The sequence below is a fragment of the Aquarana catesbeiana genome, linkage group LG01 (genome assembly GCF_042186555.1).
Source record: "Aquarana catesbeiana isolate 2022-GZ linkage group LG01, ASM4218655v1, whole genome shotgun sequence".
Classification (NCBI taxonomy): Eukaryota; Metazoa; Chordata; class Amphibia; order Anura; family Ranidae; genus Aquarana; species Aquarana catesbeiana.
Genome location: NC_133324.1, coordinates 335,227,264 through 335,247,783, shown reverse-complemented (window position 1 = coordinate 335,247,783; position 20,520 = coordinate 335,227,264). Strand labels below are relative to the sequence as shown.

The following is a 20,520-nucleotide window of genomic DNA, read 5'->3' as shown; positions in this document are numbered from 1 at the left end:
ATGCATGCGCAAGACATGGGATGGATGGATGGATGGAGATGGGAGACATGACACCGAGCAATGCATGCACAAGACATGGGATGGAGGGATGGAGATGGGAGACATCCATCCCTCCATCCCATGTCCAGCACATGCATTGCTCGGTGTCATGTCTCCCATCTCCATCCATCCATCCATCCGTCCATCCATCCATCAATCCCATGTCCAGTACATGCATTGCTCGGTGTCATGTCTCCCATCTCCATCCATCCATCCATCCATCCATGGATGGATGGAGATGGGAGACATGACACCAAGCAATGCATGCACAAGACATGGGATGGAGGGATGGAGATGGGAGACATCCATCCATCCATCCCATGTCCAGCACATGCATTGCTCGGTGTCATGTCTCCCATCTCCATCCATCCATCCATCCATCCATAGATGGATGGAGATGGGAGACATGACACCAAGCAATGCATGCACAAGACATGGGATGGAGGGATGGAGATGGGAGACATCCATCCATCCATCCCATGTCCAGCACATGCATTGCTCGGTGTCATGTCTCCCATCTCCATCCATCCATCCATAGATGGATAGAGATGGGAGACATGACACCGAGCAATGCATGCACAAGACATGGGATGGATGGATGGATAGATGGAGATGGGAGACATGACACCGAGCAATGCATGCACAAGACATGGGATGGAGGGATGGAGATGGGAGACATCCATCCCTCCATCCCATGTCCAGCACATGCATTGCTCGGTGTCATGTCTCCCATCTCCATCCATCCATCCATCCATCCATGGATGGATGGAGATGGGAGACATGACACCAAGTAATGCATGCACAAGACATGGGATGGAGGGATGGAGAAGGGAGACATCTATCCCTCCATCCCATGTCCAGCACACGCATTGCTCGGTGTCATGTCTCCCATCTCCATCCATCCATCCATCCATAGATGGATGGAGATGGGAGACATGACACCGAGCAATGCATGCACAAGACATGGGATGGATGGATGGATGGATGGATGGAGATGGGAGACATGACACCAAGCAATGCATGCACAAGACATGGGATGGAGGGATGGAGATGGGAGACATCCATCCCTCCATCCCATGTCCAGCACATGCATTGCTCGGTGTCATGTCTCCCATCTCCATCCATCCATCCGTCCATCCATCCATCCATCCATCCATCCCATGTCCAGCACATGCATTGCTCGGTGTCATGTCTCCCATCTCCATCCATCCATCCATGGATGGATGGAGATGGGAGACATGACACCAAGCAATGCATGCACAAGACATGGGATGGAGGGATGGAGATGGGAGACATCCATCCATCCATCCCATGTCCAGCACATGCATTGCTCGGTGTCATGTCTCCCATCTCCATCCATCCATCCGTCCATCCATGCATCCATCCATCCCATGTCCAGCACATGCATTGCTCGGTGTCATGTCTCCCATCTCCATCCATCCATCCATCCATCCATAGATGGATGGAGATGGGAGACATGACACCAAGCAATGCATGCACAAGACATGGGATGGAGGGATGGAGATGGGAGACATCCATCCATCCCATGTCCAGCACATGCATTGCTCGGTGTCATGTCTCCCATCTCCATCCATCCATCCATCCATCCATAGATGGATGGAGATGGGAGACATGACACCAAGCAATGCATGCACAAGACATGGGATGGAGGGATGGAGATGGGAGACATCCATCCATCCCATGTCCAGCACATGCATTGCTCGGTGTCATGTCTCCCATCTCCATCCATCCATCCATCCATCCATAGATGGATGGAGATGGGAGACATGACACCAAGCAATGCATGCACAAGACATGGGATGGAGGGATGGAGATGGGAGACATCCATCCATCCCATGTCCAGCACATGCATTGCTCGGTGTCATGTCTCCCATCTCCATCCATCCATCCATCCATCCATAGATGGATGGAGATGGGAGACATGACACCGAGCAATGCATGCACAAGACATGGGATGGATGGATGGAGATGGGAGACATGACACCGAGCAATGCATGCACAAGACATGGGATGGAGGGATGGAGATGGGAGACATCCATCCCTCCATCCCATGTCCAGCACATGCATTGCTCGGTGTCATGTCTCCCATCTCCATCCATCCATCCGTCCATCCATCCATCCATCCCATGTCCAGCACATGCATTGCTCGGTGTCATGTCTCCCATCTCCATCCATCCATCCATCCATCCATGGATGGATGGAGATGGGAGACATGACACCAAACAATGCATGCACAAGACATGGGATGGAGGGATGGAGATGGGAGACATCCATCCCATGTCCAGCACATGCATTGCTCGGTGTCATGTCTCCCATCTCCATCCATCCATCCGTCCATCCATCCATCCATCCATCCCATGTCCAGCACATGCATTGCTCGGTGTCATGTCTCCCATCTCCATCCATCCATCCATCCATCCATGGATGGATGGAGATGGGAGACATGACACCAAGCAATGCATGCACAAGACATGGGATGGAGGGATGGAGATGGGAGACATCCATCCATCCATCCCATGTCCAGCACATGCATTGCTCTGTGTCATGTCTCCCATCTCCATCCATCCATCCATCCATCCATCCATAGATGGATGGAGATGGGAGACATGACACCAAGCAATGCATGCACAAGACATGGGATGGAGGGATGGAGATGGGAGACATCCATCCATCCCATGTCAAGCACATGCATTGCTCGGTGTCATGTCTCCCATCTCCATCCATCCATCCATCCATCCATCCATGGATGGATGGAGATGGGAGACTTGACACCGAGCAATGCATGTGCTGGACGATGGATGGATGGATGGATGGAGATGGGAGACATGACACCAAGCAATGCATGCACAAGACATGGGATGGAGGGATGGAGATGGGAGACATCCATCCATCCATCCAATGTCCAGCACATGCATTGCTCAGTGTCATGTCTCCCATCTCCATCCATCCATGGATGGATGGAGATGGGAGACTTGACACCGAGCAATGCATGTGCTGGACGATGGATGGATGGATGGATGGATGGAGATGGGAGACATGACACCAAGCAATGCATGCACAAGACATGGGATGGAGGGATGGAGATGGGAGACATCCATCCATCCATCCATCCCATGTCCAGCACATGCATTGCTCGGTGTCATGTCTCCCTTCTCCATCCATCCATCCATCCATCCATCCATAGATGGATGGAGATGGGAGACATGACACTGAGCAATGCATGCACAAGACATGGGATGGATGGATGGATGGAGATGGGAGACATGACACCAAGCAATGCATGCACAAGACATGGGATGGAGGGATGGAGATGGGAGACATCCATCCATCCATCCCATGTCCAGCACATGCATTGCTCGGTGTCATATCTCCCATTTCCATCCATCCATCCATCCATCCATAGATGGATGGAGATGGGAGACATGACACCGAGTAATGCATGCACAAGACATGGGATGGATGGATGGATGGAGATGGGAGACATGACACCGAGCAATGCATGCACAAGACATGGGATGGAGGGATGGAGATGGGAGACATCCATCCCTCCATCCAATGTCCAGCACATGCATTGCTCGGTGTCATGTCTCCCATCTCCATCCATCCGTCCATCCATCCATCCATCCCATGTCCAGCACATGCATTGCTCGGTGTCATGTCTCCCATCTCCATCCATCCATCCATCCATCCCACGTCCAGCACATGCATTGCTCGGTGTCATGTCTCCCATCTCCATCCATCCATCCATCCATCCATGGATGGATGGAGATGGGAGACTTGACACCGAGCAATGCATGTGCTGGACGATGGATGGATGGATGGATGGAGATGGGAGACATGACACCAAGCAGATGCATGCACAAGACATGGGATGGAGGGATGGAGATGGGAGACATCCATCCCTCCATCCCATGTCCAGCACATGCATTGCTCTGTGTCATGCCTCCCATCTCCATCCATCCATCCTTCCATCCATCCATCCTTCCATCCATCCATCCATCCCATGTCCAGCACATGCATTGCTCGGTGTCATGTCTCCATCTCATCCATCCATCCATGGATGGATGGAGATGGGAGACATGACACCAAGCAATGCATGCACAAGACATGGGATGGAGGGATGGAGATGGGAGACATCCATCCATCCATCCCATGTCCAGCACATGCCATTGCTCGGTGTCATGTCTCCCATCTCCATCCATCCATCCATCATCCATGGATGGATGGAGATGGGAGACATGACACCAAGCAATGCATGAAAAAGACATGGGATGGAGGGATGGAGATGGGAGACATCCATCCATCCATCCCATGTCCAGCACATGCATTGCTCGGTGTCATGTCTCCCATCTCCATCCATCCATCCATCCATCCCATGTCCAGCACATGCATTGCTCGGTGTCATGTCTCCCATCTCCATCCATCCATGGATGGATGGAGATGGGAGACTTGACACCGAGCAATGCATGTGCTGGCACGATGGATGGATGGATGGATGGAGATGGGAGACATGACACCAAGCAATGCATGCACAAGACATGGGATGGAGGGATGGAGATGGGAGACATCCATCCCTCCATCCCATGTCCAGCACATGCATTGCTCGATGTCATGTCTCCCATCTCCATCCATCCATCCATCCATCCATCCATGGATGGATGGAGATGGGAGACTTGACACCGAGCAATGCATGTGCTGGACGATGGATGGATGATGGATGGAGATGGGAGACATGACACCAAGCAATGCATGCACAAGACATGGGATGGAGGGATGGAGATGGGAGACATCCATCCATCCCATGTCCAGCACATGCATTGCTCGGGTGTCATGTCTCCCAATCTCCATCCATCCATCCATCCATAGATGGATGGAGATGGGAGACATGACACCGAGCAATGCATGCACAAGACATGGGATGGATGGATGGATGGAGATGGGAGACATGACACCAAGCAATGCATGCACAAGACATGGGATGGAGGGATGGAGATGGGAGACATCCATCCATCCACCCCATGTCCAGCACATGCATTGCTCGGTGTCAAGTCTCCCATCTCCATCCATCCATGGATGGATGGATGGAGATGGGAGACTTGACACAGAGCAATGCATGTGCTGGACGATGGATGGATGGATGGATGGATGGAGATGGGAGACATGACACCAAGCAATGCATGCACAAGACATGGTATGAGGGATGGAGATGGGAGACATCCATCCATCCCATGTCCAGCACATGCATTGCTCGGTGTCATGTCTCCCATCTCCATCCATCCATCCATAGATGGATGGAGATGGGAGACATGACACCGAGCAATGCATGCACAAGACATGGGATGGATGGATGGAGATGGGAGACATGACACCGAGCAATGCATGCACAAGACATGGGATGGAGGGATGGAGATGGGAGACATCCATCCCTCCATCCCATGTCCAGCACATGCATTGCTCGGTGTCATGTCTCCCATCTCCATCCATCCATCCATCCATCCATGGATGGATGGAGATGGGAGACATGACACCAAGCAATGCATGCACAAGACATGGGATGGAGGGATGGAGAAGGGAGACATCCATCCCTCCATCCCATGTCCAGCACATGCATTGCTCTGTGTCATGTCTCCCATCTCCATCCATCCAACCATAGATGGATGGAGATGGGAGACATGACACCGAGCAATGCATGCACAAGACATGGGATGGATGGATGGATGGATGGAGATGGGAGACATGACACCAAGCAATGCATGCACAAGACATGGGATAGAGGGATGGAGATGGGAGACATCCATCCATCCATCCCATGTCCAGCACATGCATTGCTCAGTGTCATGTCTCCCATCTCCATCCATCCATCCGTCCATCCATCCATCCATCCATCCATCCATCCCATGTCCAGCACATGCATTGCTCAGTGTCATGTCTCCCATCTCCATCCATCCATCCATCCATCCATGGATGGATGGAGATGGGAGACATGACACCGAGCAATGCATGCACAAGACAAGGGATGGAGGGATGGATGGATGGATGGATGGATGGAGATGGGAGACATCATACAGAGCGATGCATGTGCAGGACATGGGATGGAGGGATGGACAAGAGAGATATGTGACGTATGGAAGTGTGTACAAAAAATGAGAAAGAGGGATGGATTAGCATAAATTGGCATGGAGGGATAGAATAGGGAAAAAATGTGAAGCTGGGAATAATGAAAATAATAATAATTCAGCTTAGACAATGTTGTGGAGGAGAGAGGGTGTTTTTGATTGCATTGTGTAGGAGGATACACAAAATGCATGCTGGTTGATGACTACAGTAATTGAAACAATCTACATAAACTTTAATATGTGATATTAAACATTATAATTAACAGTAATTTCATAGTCTAATATGATGTTTTAACATTTCCTTGTTGTTTAAAAAAAATGTTGAAGTTGGTAATGTTTTCCTGTCTGAGAAAGTCTAGGCAATATGACGATTAGGAATCCAAGTCTGAGGACTGCAAGGGGGCGGAGTTAAGGCGGGGCAGTGAAGATGAGTGTATGGAGGCGTATCGCTGCAGCGTCGTAGACACGCCCACTAACCCCCAGCCCCTGTGTCTCTCTGATACGTAGAGAGCGTCTCCACGCAGGGCTGTAGTCCAAGGGAGGGGGCGAGCACGATCAGTCACCACCAGGAACAACGGCTCGGATGACGGTGGCAAGCTCCAGGAAGAACAACAGGAAGTGAACATTTCAAGGAAGGATTTCTGACATTTGGCAGAGAACAAGAAGGAACAGGTAAGTGAACTAGCACTGCATTAGCTTAAAAAGGAAGCTAATTAGCAAAAAAAAAATTATGTTTACAACCCCTTTAACCCTATGACATTGCAGAGGGCATCTGCTCTATAGATCAATAAAAAAAAGATGAATGTCATTACAAACTTGCTTTTAATTCCTAAACTATATTTTATATTATCATCATGACGCAGCAGGTTCTTTTTTCTCATGGACCCGATGGGAAAGGAATCATTTTATCAATCTAAATTGCACATAAACTGGAGGTAGGTGTGCCTCTTGGAAAAGTTGTTGCTTAACAAATCTATGTGCACAAGTTTCAATTAAAACATTTTGTGAATTTGTTTTTTTTTTAATCTAATTTGTTCCTGTGGATGACCAGTCGGAAAGATAAAGGAGTCCACTAGAAAACTACAATATTAAAGCACAGCAACCAGCGGGACTGCAGTAGCTGTGGAATTGTAATCCTAATGGTAAATTTGTTTTCAAATTGTTTCAGTCCTTAATAATTAATGTAAAATGCTGATGCTAATGTTAAATATTATTTTTCAGTTTGCAAACGAGTTCCTAAAAACAAGACAAATCAGCACTGTCCAGACCTCAGCATAAGCCGTAAAGGAATGGAAGCAAGACTCCATATAGCATGCACCCTACTGGAGTACAAAGGTCAATCATATCACAAGCTGCATAGAACCTTTGTTAGCCAAAATTGTATTCATATTCAAGACCTACAAAGATTCTATCACAGCGCTGAAAATGTTTACTATAAAATTAATTGATAAAATATTCATTGCCTGACATTTTAACACTTTATGTAATGTTAGGTTTTTCATTTTTTGTAGGTGCAACGTGAGTCCTGGATTTGCAACACTTTAACCACTTGCTCATGCTCATGCCGATATATGTAGGCAGAATGGCACGTCTGGGCAAAACAATATATGGGTACACGCACCCACTGCATGACGGGGGACCCGATGCGCGTGGCTGGCGGGCGCGATCACCGCCGGCCATCTGCGATCGAGGGCATGAGAGCCAGCACGGGGATTTGTGTGTGTAAACACACAAATCCTTGTTCTGTCAGGGAAAAGGAGACATATCGTTTGTTCCTAGTAAGTATGACAGCAATATGTCTCTTCCCCAGTCAGTCCTATCCACATATAGTTGGAAACACTAACTAGGGAACACATTTTACCCCTTGATCGCCCCCTAGTGTTAACCCCTTCCCTGCCAGTGACATTTACACAGTAATCAGTGCATTTTTAGAGCACTGATCGCTGTATAAATGTCAGTGGTCCCAAAAATGTGTCAAAAGTGTCTGATCTGTCCGCCGCAATGTCACAGTACTGCTAAAAATGGCTGATCACTGCCATTACTAGTAAAAAAGAAACAAAATGATAAAAATGTCATAAAAATGGCATAAATATTTCCCATAGTTTGTAGACCCTATAAATTTTCCGCAAACCAATTTTTTTTTTTTAATAAAAATATGTCGAAGAATAAATTGCTCTTTTTTTGTTTATAGCGTAAAATTAAAAAAACGCAGAGGTGATCAAATGCCACCAAAAGAAAGCTCTATTTGTGAGAAAAAAAGGATGCAAATTTTGATTGGGTACAGCATTGCATGACTGCGCAATTGTCAGCTAAAGTGACGCAGTGCCAAATTGTAAAAAGTGCTCTGGTCAGGAAGGGGGTAAAATCTTCCAAGGCTGAAATGGTTAAAAAAAAAATGTTGTGGGATTGGACATTCTTTGTGATTTTAGACTCAAGTTTTTAGCATAAGAGAGCAGTTTGTTAGGAGATAGCCAGCTGGGGAATCAGGGATTTCTTCACAATAGGCATATGTGTTTTTAGGCTCGGTTCAAATTTAAAATGGCCGCGGATCACACAGGAATGCTGTGCTCCCTTGTTCTCTATATCAGGGCCGAATCTTTGCCTGAATTTGGCCTTGAAACAGAGCCAAGGATGCAAAGCGTTCCTTTGCAAGCCGCTCCGCAGCCACTCCCATAGATATGTGAACCAAACCAGGAATTGGGACAACTGGCCATGGCAACTGAAATGCCGCTGGCAACCTATACATATTTCCCACACAAAAGGATCCCCCTCTCCCTTTCTTCCCTGTAGTACCTTTCATACAATAGAGAGGTTTCACACTGTCTATGACAGAGAGAGTAACACTCTGACGAAAGACAGTCACACAGCGTGAGTTAGTGTGTGTCTCTCTCCCACACACATAGGGGTTGATTTACTAAAGCAACTAGACTGTGCACTTTACAAAGTGCATTTGCACTCTGCAGGTGCAATTGCTCCAGAGCTTAGTAAATGAGGTAAAGTTTCACTTTGCAAAGAACACCCAATCACATGCAAAGGAAAATAAAAAAACAGCATGTTTGCTTGCACGTGATTGGATGATGGAAGTCAGCAGAGCTTCTGCTCATTTACTAAACTCTGGAGCAACTGCTCTTGTAGAGTGCAACTGCACTTTGCAAAGTGAACAGTCAATTTGCCTTTAGTAAATCAACCCCATAGTGTGAGACGGGTCAAGTGACACAAAGGGGATGAGAATGGGTAACAGAGTTGATAAGTGTCTATGGGGGTTATTTACGAAAGGCAAATCTACTTTGCACTACAAGTGCACTTGGAAGAGCAGTCGCTGTAAATCTGAGGGGTAGATCTGAAATGAGGGGAAGCTCTGCTGATTTTATCATCCAATTATGTGCAAGCTAAAATGCTATTTTTTATTTTCCTTGCATGTCCCCCTCAGATCTACAGCGAATGCACTTCCAAGTGCACTTGTAGTGCAAAGTAGATTTGCCTTTCGTAAATAACCCCCTTTGTCTTACTAGGGGTGTATGATGGAGTGACACAGATTGTGAGAGAGTACTACAAAGAATGTGTGTCACTCTCTCTATGTCACTGTGTCTCACAGAGTGTGCAAGCGAGTGGCTTACACATTATGATGGCGTGTGAGTTACACAGAGAGGAAGGGAAACCGACGCACTCTGCGTCATGTACAGTGTAATTTCAAAACTTCACTGACATGCTTTCTGTGATACAGAGTGGGAGTGAAATTGGCCCACAGAGTTTGACTCACTGTCTCTATCTATGTCACTCTCTCTCCCACTTTGTCACTGTTAGGTACCTGGTAGTTGAGCCCGACTGGTGGAAGGAGACCTCTCTTAAGCACTGGTTCAGAAGCCACTGGAGTGGGGACAGTAATCTACTGAGCACAGTGGGTAGGAGTGCCTGATGTGGTTTCTTGCGATGGCCAGCGCAGGAGCTGATGAGACTTCCTTCAGGGAGGCTGTATAGCGGATGCAGGTAGGCAGAAGCGGATCCGTTAGCAGGCAGGAGAAGGATGTTGCAGCAGCAGAACCTGGAGCTGGAAGAGCAGGTGGTGAGCAGCGTCACAGGACACAAGCAAAGCAGAATCAAACAGTCCGTATCAGCAGGAGATCAGGCAGGTATATGGCAGAAGGGATGATCACAGAATAGTCAGGCAGGCAGGTAATCGGCAACAGGTAACAGGATACAGCAAGGTCAGGCAGGCCGGGTCGGGTAGGAGATAGCAGAGTAGTCAGACGGAGCCGGGTCAATTCACAATAGTAACAACAGGCAGATTACAGAACTCAGGTGCAGAGCTGCAGAGGAACAGCACCTGATGGGAGTAACTGACATCTACTTAAAGGGACTTTGGCGCCAAACAGCGCTAGCGCGAACGGGCGCGCGCACGCGCGAACGCGCGAACGGGTGCGCGCGGAAGCGCACCAGCGCCCCCCAGTGGGGAATTTGGCTGAATTGCTCTGGAAAAGCCTCTCGTGCACCAGCGTGCACGTATGTTAGCCCGATGACCACCAACACGTCCCTGACATTGCCCCCTCCCAACGGGCAGCCTCCGGATGCCCAGATAACTCCTCTTCTCAGGATGAGCAGAGAAATAGGCCTGGATCAAACGTTCAGCGTGAATATTGTTATTGGGTTCCCATGAATTGTTCTCCGGACCAAACCCCTTCCATTTGATCAAGAACTGTACCTGCCCCAATCTCTTTCTGCAATCGAGGATAGCCTCCACCTCATATTCCTCGTTTCCGTCCACCAAGACAGGTTCGGGGACCCTGGTGCCCCTATTAGGGAAGGGATCGGTTACAGCAGGCTTCAATAATGACACATGGAACACAGGATGGATTTTAAGTGAGTCAGGTAAACACAGTTTGTAAGACACCTCATTAACCTTCTTTTTCACCGGAAAAGGTCCAATAAACTTAGGAGCAAGCTTCTTGGAAGGACAAGCTAGTTTAATATTATTGGTAGACAGCCATACCTTATCACCAATCTGCAGGTCTAGATCTCCTCTTCTCTTTTGATCGAAGAACCTCTTACTGTCTGCTTGTGCCTTGGATATCGCTTCCTGTAGCATCCGGTTGTTGTGACTGAGGAACTGTACTGTGTCCTGGACCGCTGGAACTGGGGATTCTGGAAGAAAATCTGGTAAGAAAGACACATGAAAACCATAATTGGCAAAAAACGGGGACTGACCCGTGGCAGAGTGGCTAGCATTATTGTAAGCGAATTCCGCTAGAGGTAGTAGGGACACCCAGTCATCTTGTACAAATGAGGTAAAGCATCTAATGTACTGCTCTAGCGTTTGATTTGTCCGTTCAGTTTGCCCATTTGTTTGGGGGTGATACGCTGAAGACAGGGCCAATTCAATTTTCAGTATTTCACATAGGGCTTTCCAGAAACGTGACGTAAACTGCACCCCCCTATCGGATACTATATTTGCAGGAACTCCGTGCAGCCTGACGATCTCCTTGATGAATACACAGGCAGTCTCTACAGCAGAAGGTGTCCCCTTTAAGGGCAAAAAGTGGGCCATTTTGGACAGACGATCGACGACTACGAAGATCGCCGAACATCCTTCTGAGCATGGTAATTCGACAATAAAGTCCATTGCTATCATCCTCCAGGGCCTATCTGGTATGGGTAACAGCCTCAACAGTCCCCAAGCTCGGTTCCTAGAGGTCTTATTTTGAATGCAAACAGGACAGGAGCTAACGTACTTTTTGCAGAATTCTTTCATGTTAGGCCACCAGAACGTGCGTTGCACGAGTTCAAGGGTCTTACGGACCCCAAAATGTCCTGCAAGTGGATGATCATGCAACAAGCTCAGCACTTTGACTCGGATGTCTTCTGGCACAAATATCTGACTTCCTTTCCATAATAACCCATCTCGAGGTACTACAGCAAGTCCTTGAAGGCTTGAAGGTTCTGGTGATGCTTGTCTGATCAAGGACAGGATGTCCGTCTGAAGGAGTAGGAAATTATTTGCTGGGAGGATGGTGTCAGGTACAGAAGGTTTCTTGGGATGGTCAAACATGCGCGACAGCGAGTCTGGTTTTACGTTCTTGGTTCCTGGCCGATAGGTAATATGAAAACAGAAACGTGTGAAAAATAAGGCCCACCGGGCTTGTCAAGGTTTCAGTCTTCTAGCAGATCTTAAATATTCGAGGTTCTTGTGATCCGTATATATTAGAACCGGATGGACCGCACCCTCCAACAAATACCTCCACTCTTCTAGTGCTGCCTTAATGGCCAGTAACTCTCGATCACCCACATCATAATTTCGCTCAGCCGGCGAGAGTTTCCTGGAGAAAAAACCCACAGGGTGCATCAGATCCTTGTTCCCCTGTCGCTGAGAGATGACTGCACCCACGGCCACTTCAGAAGCATCCACCTCCAGAATAAAAGGTAGGGATGGGTCAGGATGGCTGAGAATTGGAGCTGAGGTGAACCGTCTTTTTAATTCTTCAAAGGCCTCCTGAGCCTCAGAGCTCCAGTGAAAACAACAGTTCTGCTTGGTTAGCTGCGTAATAGGTGAAATGATGGCAGAGAATCCTTTAATAAATTTTCTGTAGAAATTTGCAAATCTGACAAAGCGCTGTACGCCCTTTTTGTCCAGAGGGGCTGGCCAATCTAGCACAGCGGACACCTTTTGAGGATCCATTTTAATGCCGGTAGGAGAGATCACTAGCCCCAAAAACTGAATGTCCCTTTGTTCAAATTCGCATTTTTCTGCTTTGGCATACAGTCCGTGTAAACGAGGACGGCTCAAGACCTTGCGAACATGTTCTCGATGTTGGTTAAGGGAATTGGAGAAGATCAAAATATCATCCAAGTAAACTATCATAAAGATGTCCAGGAAATCTCTGAATATATCGTTGACCAGATGCTGGAATGTGGCAGGGGCATTGCATAGGCCGAAGGGCATGACCAAGTACTCGTAGTGCCCGAAACGGGTCCGGAAAGCCGTCTTCCATTCATCCCCGGCCCGAATGCGGACCAGGTTGTAGGCCCCTCTTAAATCCAACTTGGTGAAGATAACAGCAGACCTCAACTTCTGAAATAGTTCAGGTATCAGGGGCAACGGGTAGCGGTTTTTGACTGTGATCTTATTTAAGTCCCGATAGTCCACACATGGACGAAGAGTCTGATCTTTTTTGGCAACAAAGAATATACCAGCTCCAGCTGGGGAGGTAGAAGGTCGAATAAAGCCCTTTTCGAGGTTTTCATTAATGTATAGCTTAAGAGCCTCTTGTTCCTTCTCAGATAATGGAAAGATGCGCCCGAAGGGAATCTCAGCCCCAGGAAGCAACTCAATTGGGCAATCATAGGGGCGATGGGGTGGCAGGGAGTCCGCTCCCTTCTTGCTGAAAACATCTGCAAATTCGTGATAAACTTCTGGTATGGTTTGGAGGTGATCTGGATCTACATCCATGCAGAGTAAGGTGGCAGCTGGTTTGGAGGGTTCAGGTAAACAATGTCTCTGACAATAGGGAGATAGAAACTTGATTTCACCGGTAGACCAATTAACGTGGGGATTATGGGCCTGAAGCCAAGGCATGCCCAAAATGACCGGAAACAGAGGAGAGGAGATAACGTCCAGAATCAGGAACTCTTTATGCTGAGCTGAACAGGTGACAAGCAGTGGAAGGGTTTCCTGAGAGACTTGTCCTGATTTTATGTGGGACCCATCGGCCAGAAAAACGGAAAGTCTGTGAGTTTTGTCTTTCAGAGGAAGATTCTGTTGAGCAGCAAAGGCAGAGTCAATAAAGCAGCTGCAAGCCCCAGAATCAATGATGGCGTTGATCCGGATTGTTCTTCCCTGGAGCTGTAATGAGAGAGGGAGAGCAAGTTGAGTGGCATTGGCGGTTAATGCTGAAAGACTGGCCGGGGTAGAGGAAACACACTTACTGGTCTTGATCGGGCAGTTGTTCACATAGTGGCCTGTCCCACCACAGTAGAGGCAGAGGTTCAGCTGACGTCTACGTGCCCGCTCTTCAGGAGATAAAGTAGAACGCAGTAGTCCTAACTGCATCGGTTCTGAAACATCAGGTGTTGGAGTAGCCGGGTTGGAGCAGGTAGAAGGTAGGTATCGGGAAGAAGGCATTGGAACTTTCGCAGTCATCCACATGGGGCGCGTTTGCTGGGAGGAGCGTTCAGATCGGCGTTCACGAAGGCGCCGATCGATCTGGATGGTTAAAGCAACAAGTTCCTCAAGGGTATCCGGCATTCCTACCCGTGCGAGCTCATCCTTGAGGCTCTCTGATAACCCCATACGGAATTGATGGCGTAATGCCGCATTATTCCATTGTGTGTCCGCGCTCCAGTGTCGAAAGTCCATGACATAGTCCTCGGCTGGTCTGCAGCCTTGCTGGAGCGCGAACAAAGCTGACTCAGCGGTGGCAGTATGCTGCGGGTCATCATACAGTTGGGCCATGGCCTCAAAGAAAGAGGACAAGGACTGGATCTGTGCTGAGTTGTTTTCCAGCAGGCGATGAGCCCAGGTTTGCGGCTCTCCTTGCAGAAGGGATATCACAAATCCTACTTTAGTAGCCTCCAAAGAAAAAGTCCGTGGCTGTAAGGCAAAATATAACTGGCAGGCACTGCGGAAGGCCAGGAACTTCGTGCGGTCCCCAGAGAACCTCTCAGGGATGGGAACCCTTGGTTCGGGTGGAAGCATAACCACAGAGGGAGATACAGTGGCTTGAGCTGGAGCTGCTGCTGGAGCAGGAGATGCGCCTCCTGGGCTACTGAGGTTCAGAACTAGGGATGAGCTTCGTGTTCGAGTCGAACCCATGTTCGACTCGAACATCGGCTGTTCGATCGTTCGCCGAATTGCGAACGTTATGGGCCGTTCGCGCTAAATTCGTGTGGCGCGTCACGGCCCATAATTCACTGCGGCATCGCAGTGCATTGCTGGCTGATGATTGGCCAAGCATGCACTATGACCCGCATGCTTGGCCAATCACAGCGCTGTCAGTAGAGAGAGCTGTAATTGGCCAAAGCCAGGGTGGCTTTGGCCAATTATGGCTCAGGGGATTTAGTACACACCCCACACTATATAAGGCCGCCTGCACGGCGGCCCTGTGTAGTGTGTGTTCCGGTGTGCTGAGAGATAGAGAGAGAGAGAGACAGTGTCATTTGATTTGAGTTAGATAGATTAGGCAGAACAGTCAGTCAGTTAGCTGCACTTACAGTGTATTGTGTATATATATGCATCCCAGGTGTTGCATATATATATATACACTGTATTCAGTTTAGCTAGATCTGTTCCTGTTATCTTCTATCTAGACTATTTACATTTAATGCAGTGCGTCCTGCTCACAGTGTTCAGCTAGATCCGTTCCTGTTAAATTCCTACTGACCGGCAGGCTTGTCTGGTTACAGTATATAAAGCTACCTGAAGAAAATTACAGGTGTTCTATTTGATCCTATTAGTACCACGGTCAGGCAGCTAGACTATTTACATTTAGTACAGTGCGTCCTGCTCACAGTGTTCAGCTAGATCCGTTCCTGTTATCTTCCTACTGACAGGCAGGCTTGTCTGGTTACAGTATATAAAGCTACCTGAAGAAAATTACAGGTGTTCTATTTGATCCTATTAGTACCACGGTCAGGCAGCTAGACTATTTACATTTAGTACAGTGCGTCCTGCTCACAGTGTACAGCTAGATCCGTTCCTGTTATCTTCCTACTGACAGGCAGGCTTGTCTGGTTACAGTATATAAAGCTACCTGAAGAAAATTACAGGTGTTCTATTTGATCCTATTAGTACCACGGTCAGGCAGCTAGACTATTTACATTTAGTACAGTGCGTCCTGCTCACAGTGTACAGCTAGATCCGTTCCTGTTATCTTCCTACTGACAGGCAGGCTTGTCTGGTTACAGTATATAAAGCTACCTGAAGAAAATTACAGGTGTTCTATTTGATCCTATTAGTACCACGGTCAGGCAGCTAGACTATTTACATTTAGTACAGTGCGTCCTGCTCACAGTGTACAGCTAGATCCGTTCCTGTTATCTTCCTAATGACAGGCAGGCTTGTCTGGTTACAGTATATAAAGCTACCTGAAGAAAATTACAGGTGTTCTATTTGATCCTATTAGTACCACGGTCAGGCAGCTAGACTATTTACATTTAGTACAGTGCGTCCTGCTCACAGTGTTCAGCTAGATCCGTTCCTCTTATCTTCCTACTGACAGGCAGGCTTGTCTGGTTACAGTATATAAAGCTACTTGAAGAAAATTACAGGTGTTCTATCCCAGCTTAGTGCAGCTACAGGCCATTAGTATGTCTGGAAGGCCAAGAAGGAGAGGCAGACAGTCACAAGCCAATAAGAGAGGGCAAGCAGGCTCTGTGTCTAGTGCTGGTCGTGGAGACGGTGCATCCTCATCAGCACGTGGCCATGGGACACGCTTGGCCTTTTTTTCGGCAGCTGGCCATGTTGAGCCGCAACATGCGGAAGACTTGGTCGAGTGGATGACCAAGCCGTCCTCATCCTCCTCATCCTCTCTCACCCATGCCCAGGGTGCTTTGTCTGGCAAAGCAGCGGCCTCTTCCCTCAGCTCAATGTCATCAGTGACTCCTTCCCTAGCTCCACCATGTCCTCATGAGGATTCCCTCGAACTGTTTGACCACAGTGTTGGGTACATGCTCCAGGAGGATGCCCAGCGTTTGGAAGGCTCTGATGACGATACTGAGCTCGATGAAGGCAGTAACATGAGCGCGGACAGAGGGGGTGCCCAAGAAGGACAGCAATCTGGCAGTCATGCTCCCCCTGCTGCAGCATACTGCCAGGTTTGCTCCAGTGATGAGGAGGGAGGGGATGATGAGGTCACTGACTCAACGTGGGTGCCTGATAGGAGAGAGGAGGAGGAGGAGGAGGAGGAGGAGGAGGAGGAGGAGGAGGAGGAGGAGGCGGCAGCACATCACCAACGAGGCAGGATGCCCTCCAGGGGCCAGCCTAAGGGCAGCACATTGACTGCATCACACCCCAAAGCTCCACATGTGCAGGGCGCTGCAGTCTCTGCGCGTTATTCAAAAAGTTCTTTGGTGTGGGCCTTTTTTGAGACGAGTGCATCAGATCGCACCGCTGCTATTTGCAACATATGTCTCAAGCGTATCTCGCGTGGCCAAAATATCTCCCGCTTGGGTACCACATGCTTGACCAGACATATGTTGACCTGCCATGCAGTTCGTTGGCAAGCGTATCTAAAAGACCCACACCAAAGAACAAAGAGGATCTCTCCTTGCTCCTCATCAGCTGAGATTTCCAACCCCACTAGACCTTCAGTCCTCTCTGAGACCTGCAGTGAGAGGAATGAAGGTGTAGAATTAGGTGTGTCACAGCCAAGTACTTGTGGGCAATCTGCTTTTGGTACACCGACGTCAGATTGTACCAGGCAAATTTCCCTGCCCCAGCTGCTGCACCGCCGAAAGAAGTTTGCTCCCAGCCATCCACATGCCCAGCGGTTGAATGCTAGCTTGGCAAAATTGCTAGCACTTCAACTGCTGCCTTTTCAGTTGGTAGACTCTGCCCCCTTCCGTGAGTTTGTGGAATGTGCGGTTCCTCAGTGGCAGGTACCCAAACGCCACTTTTTCTCACGGAAGGCGATTCCGGCTCTCTACCGGCATGTGGAAGGCAATGTCCATGCCTCGCTGGACAGGGCGGTCAGCGGTAAGGTGCATATTACCGCTGACTCATGGTCCAGCAGGCATGGACAGGGACGTTACCTAAGTTTCACGGCGCATTGGGTGACTCTGCTGGCAGCTGGGAAGGATGCAGGACAAGGTGCAGTAGTGTTGGAGGTTGTTCCGCCACCACGCCTCCAAAATGCTGATTGTGACACACCTCTCTCCTCCACCCCCTCCTCTTCTTCTTCCTCCATGGCCTCTTCCTCGGAACCAGCGGTGCTCCGTAGGCGTTCAAGGGGCTACGCAAGTACGCAGGCCAAAAGATGCCATGCGGTGCTTGAGCTGGTGTGCTTGGGGGACAGGAGCCACACTGGGGCAGAGGTTCTGTCAGCTCTGCAGGGGCAGGTTCAGAGGTGGTTGACGCCACGCCAACTTAAGGCAGGAATGGTGGTTTGCGACAATGGCACCAACCTCCTCTCTGCCCTCCGACAGGGACAAATGACCCATGTGCCCTGTTTGGCTCACGTCCTTAACTTGGTGGTGCAGCGGTTCTTGGGCAGGTACCCGGGCTTACAGGATGTCCTGAGGCAGGCCAGGAAAGTCTGTGTGCATTTCCGCCGGTCATATAATGCCAGTGCTCGGCTGACGGACCTCCAAAAGGAGTTTAACCTGCCCAAGAACCGCCTAATCTGTGACATGCCCACCAGGTGGAACTCAACGTTGGCCATGCTGCAGCGGCTGCACACGCAGCAGAGGGCCATAAATGAGTACCTGTGCGACTATGGCACCAGGACAGGGTCAGGGGAGCTTGGTTTTTTTTCCCCACGCCAGTGGGCCATGATCAGGGATGCATGCACTGTCCTGTCACCATTCGAGGAGGCCACGAGGATGGTGAGCAGTGACAGTGCATGCATCAGTGACACTGTCCCCCTTGTCCACCTGTTGGAGCACACGCTGCGTGGAATAATGGACAGGGCACTTGAGGCAGAACAGAGGCAGGAAGAGGAGGACTTCCTTAGCTCTCAAGGCCCCCTTTATCCAGACAGTGTTCCTGCGTGCCCGCCGATCACACAGGAAGAGGACGAGGAGGAAGAGGAGGAGGAGGAAGATTGTGTCAGTATGGAGGTGGAGCCTGGCACTCAGCATCAGCAGCAGTCTTTAAGGGATCAGTCCCAAGAAACACATGGACTTGTACGTGGCTGGGAGGAGGTGGCTGCGGACCATGTCGTTCTTAGTGACCCAGAGGACTCCGGACCGAATGCCTCAGCAAACCTACGCTGCATGGCCTCCCTGATCCTGCAAAGCCTGCGTAAGGATCCTCGTATTCGTGGTATCAAGGAGAAGGACCAATACTGGCTGGCAACCCTCCTTGATCCACGTTACAAGGGTAAGGTTGCGGACCTTATCTTGCCATCGCAGAGGGAGCAGAGGATGAAACATCTTCGGGAGGCCTTGCAGAAAGGTCTGTGCAACGCGTTCCCAGAGACTGGGAGGTTACAAACTCCTGTTTCTGGACAACGTGTTGCTGAGGCTTCGGTCAGTCAAAGAAGGAGCGGTGGAGAAGGTGGCCGTCTGACCGATGCGTTCAGACAATTTTTTGGTCCGCAGCCCCAAGGTATGATCGGTTCCAGCAACCATCGCCAGCGTCTGTTTTACATGGTGCAGGAATACCTAGGGGCAAGATCAGACTTGGACACCTTTCCCACCGAAAATCCTCTGGGTTACTGGGTCTTGAGGATGGATCACTGGCCAGAGCTTGCACAGTATGCAATTGAGCTACTGGCCTGTCCTGCATCCAGCGTTCTTTCGGAACGCACATTCAGTGCTGCTGGAGGCGTGGTAACCGATCACAGGGTGCGTCTGTCCACCGACTCGGTCGATCGGCTGACCTTCATAAAAATGAATGAGTCTTGGATCACCACCAGCTACCAAGCACCTGATGCTGATGTAACCGAATAATTTTTTTTGAAATCTCAGATCCCTTCAAAGACTGCCTATGCTGATGCTGAGTGACTATCCCTGAGTAATTATCCTCTTCCTCCTCAATCATCACGCTGATAGCTTGTTGCAGTGTTGTGGCACCAGCACCAGTGCCTAAGGCCCAATTTTTCTGCCCCTGTCTAACAGGGGCGTGTAATTACAATTTTTGATGCAATACTTTGCAGCAGGGCTCGTTCCTGCGTTCCAACTAGAGTGTCTGTGAGGGGTTGCAGTGTTGTGGCACCAGCACCAGTGCCTAAGGCCCAATTTTTCTGCCCCTGTCTAACAGGGGCGTGTAATTACAATTTTTGAAGCAATAATTTGCAGCAGGGCTCGTTCCTGCGTTCCAACTAGAGTGTCTGTGAGGGGTTGCAGTGTTGTGGCACCAGCACCAGTGCCTAAGGCCCAATTTTTCTGCCCCTGTCTAACAGGGGCGTGTAATTACAATTTTTGAAGCAATAATTTGCAGCAGGGCTCGTTCCTGCGTTCCAACTAGAGTGTCTGTGAGGGGTTGCAGTGTTGTGGCACCAGCACCAGTGCCTAAGGCCTAATTTTTCAGCTCCTGTTCAACAGGGGCATGTAATTACAATTCTTGATCTAATATTTCACAGCAGGGCCCTGTGAGGGCTTACAGTGTTGTGGCCACAGCAACACCTAAGGCCCAAATTTCTGCTGAGTATATAGGGCAGGACCCTACTTTCAAACATCTAACTTACAAACGACT

At 49.2% G+C, this 20,520-nt stretch overlaps 1 protein-coding gene and 1 long non-coding RNA gene across 2 annotated transcripts in view; both read left to right on the top strand.

Annotated features, from left to right (window-relative positions):
* LOC141145199 (Fc receptor-like protein 5) overlaps positions 1-20,520 on the top strand; it is a 346,484-nt gene that overhangs the window by 167,419 nt on the left and 158,545 nt on the right. The window lies entirely within an intron of this gene.
* On the top strand, positions 6,653-8,346 carry LOC141133857 (uncharacterized). The gene is made up of 5 exons (XR_012243131.1): positions 6,653-6,848; positions 7,040-7,111; positions 7,228-7,318; positions 7,398-7,511; positions 7,688-8,346. It is a non-coding gene; the product is annotated as an uncharacterized lncRNA (long non-coding RNA).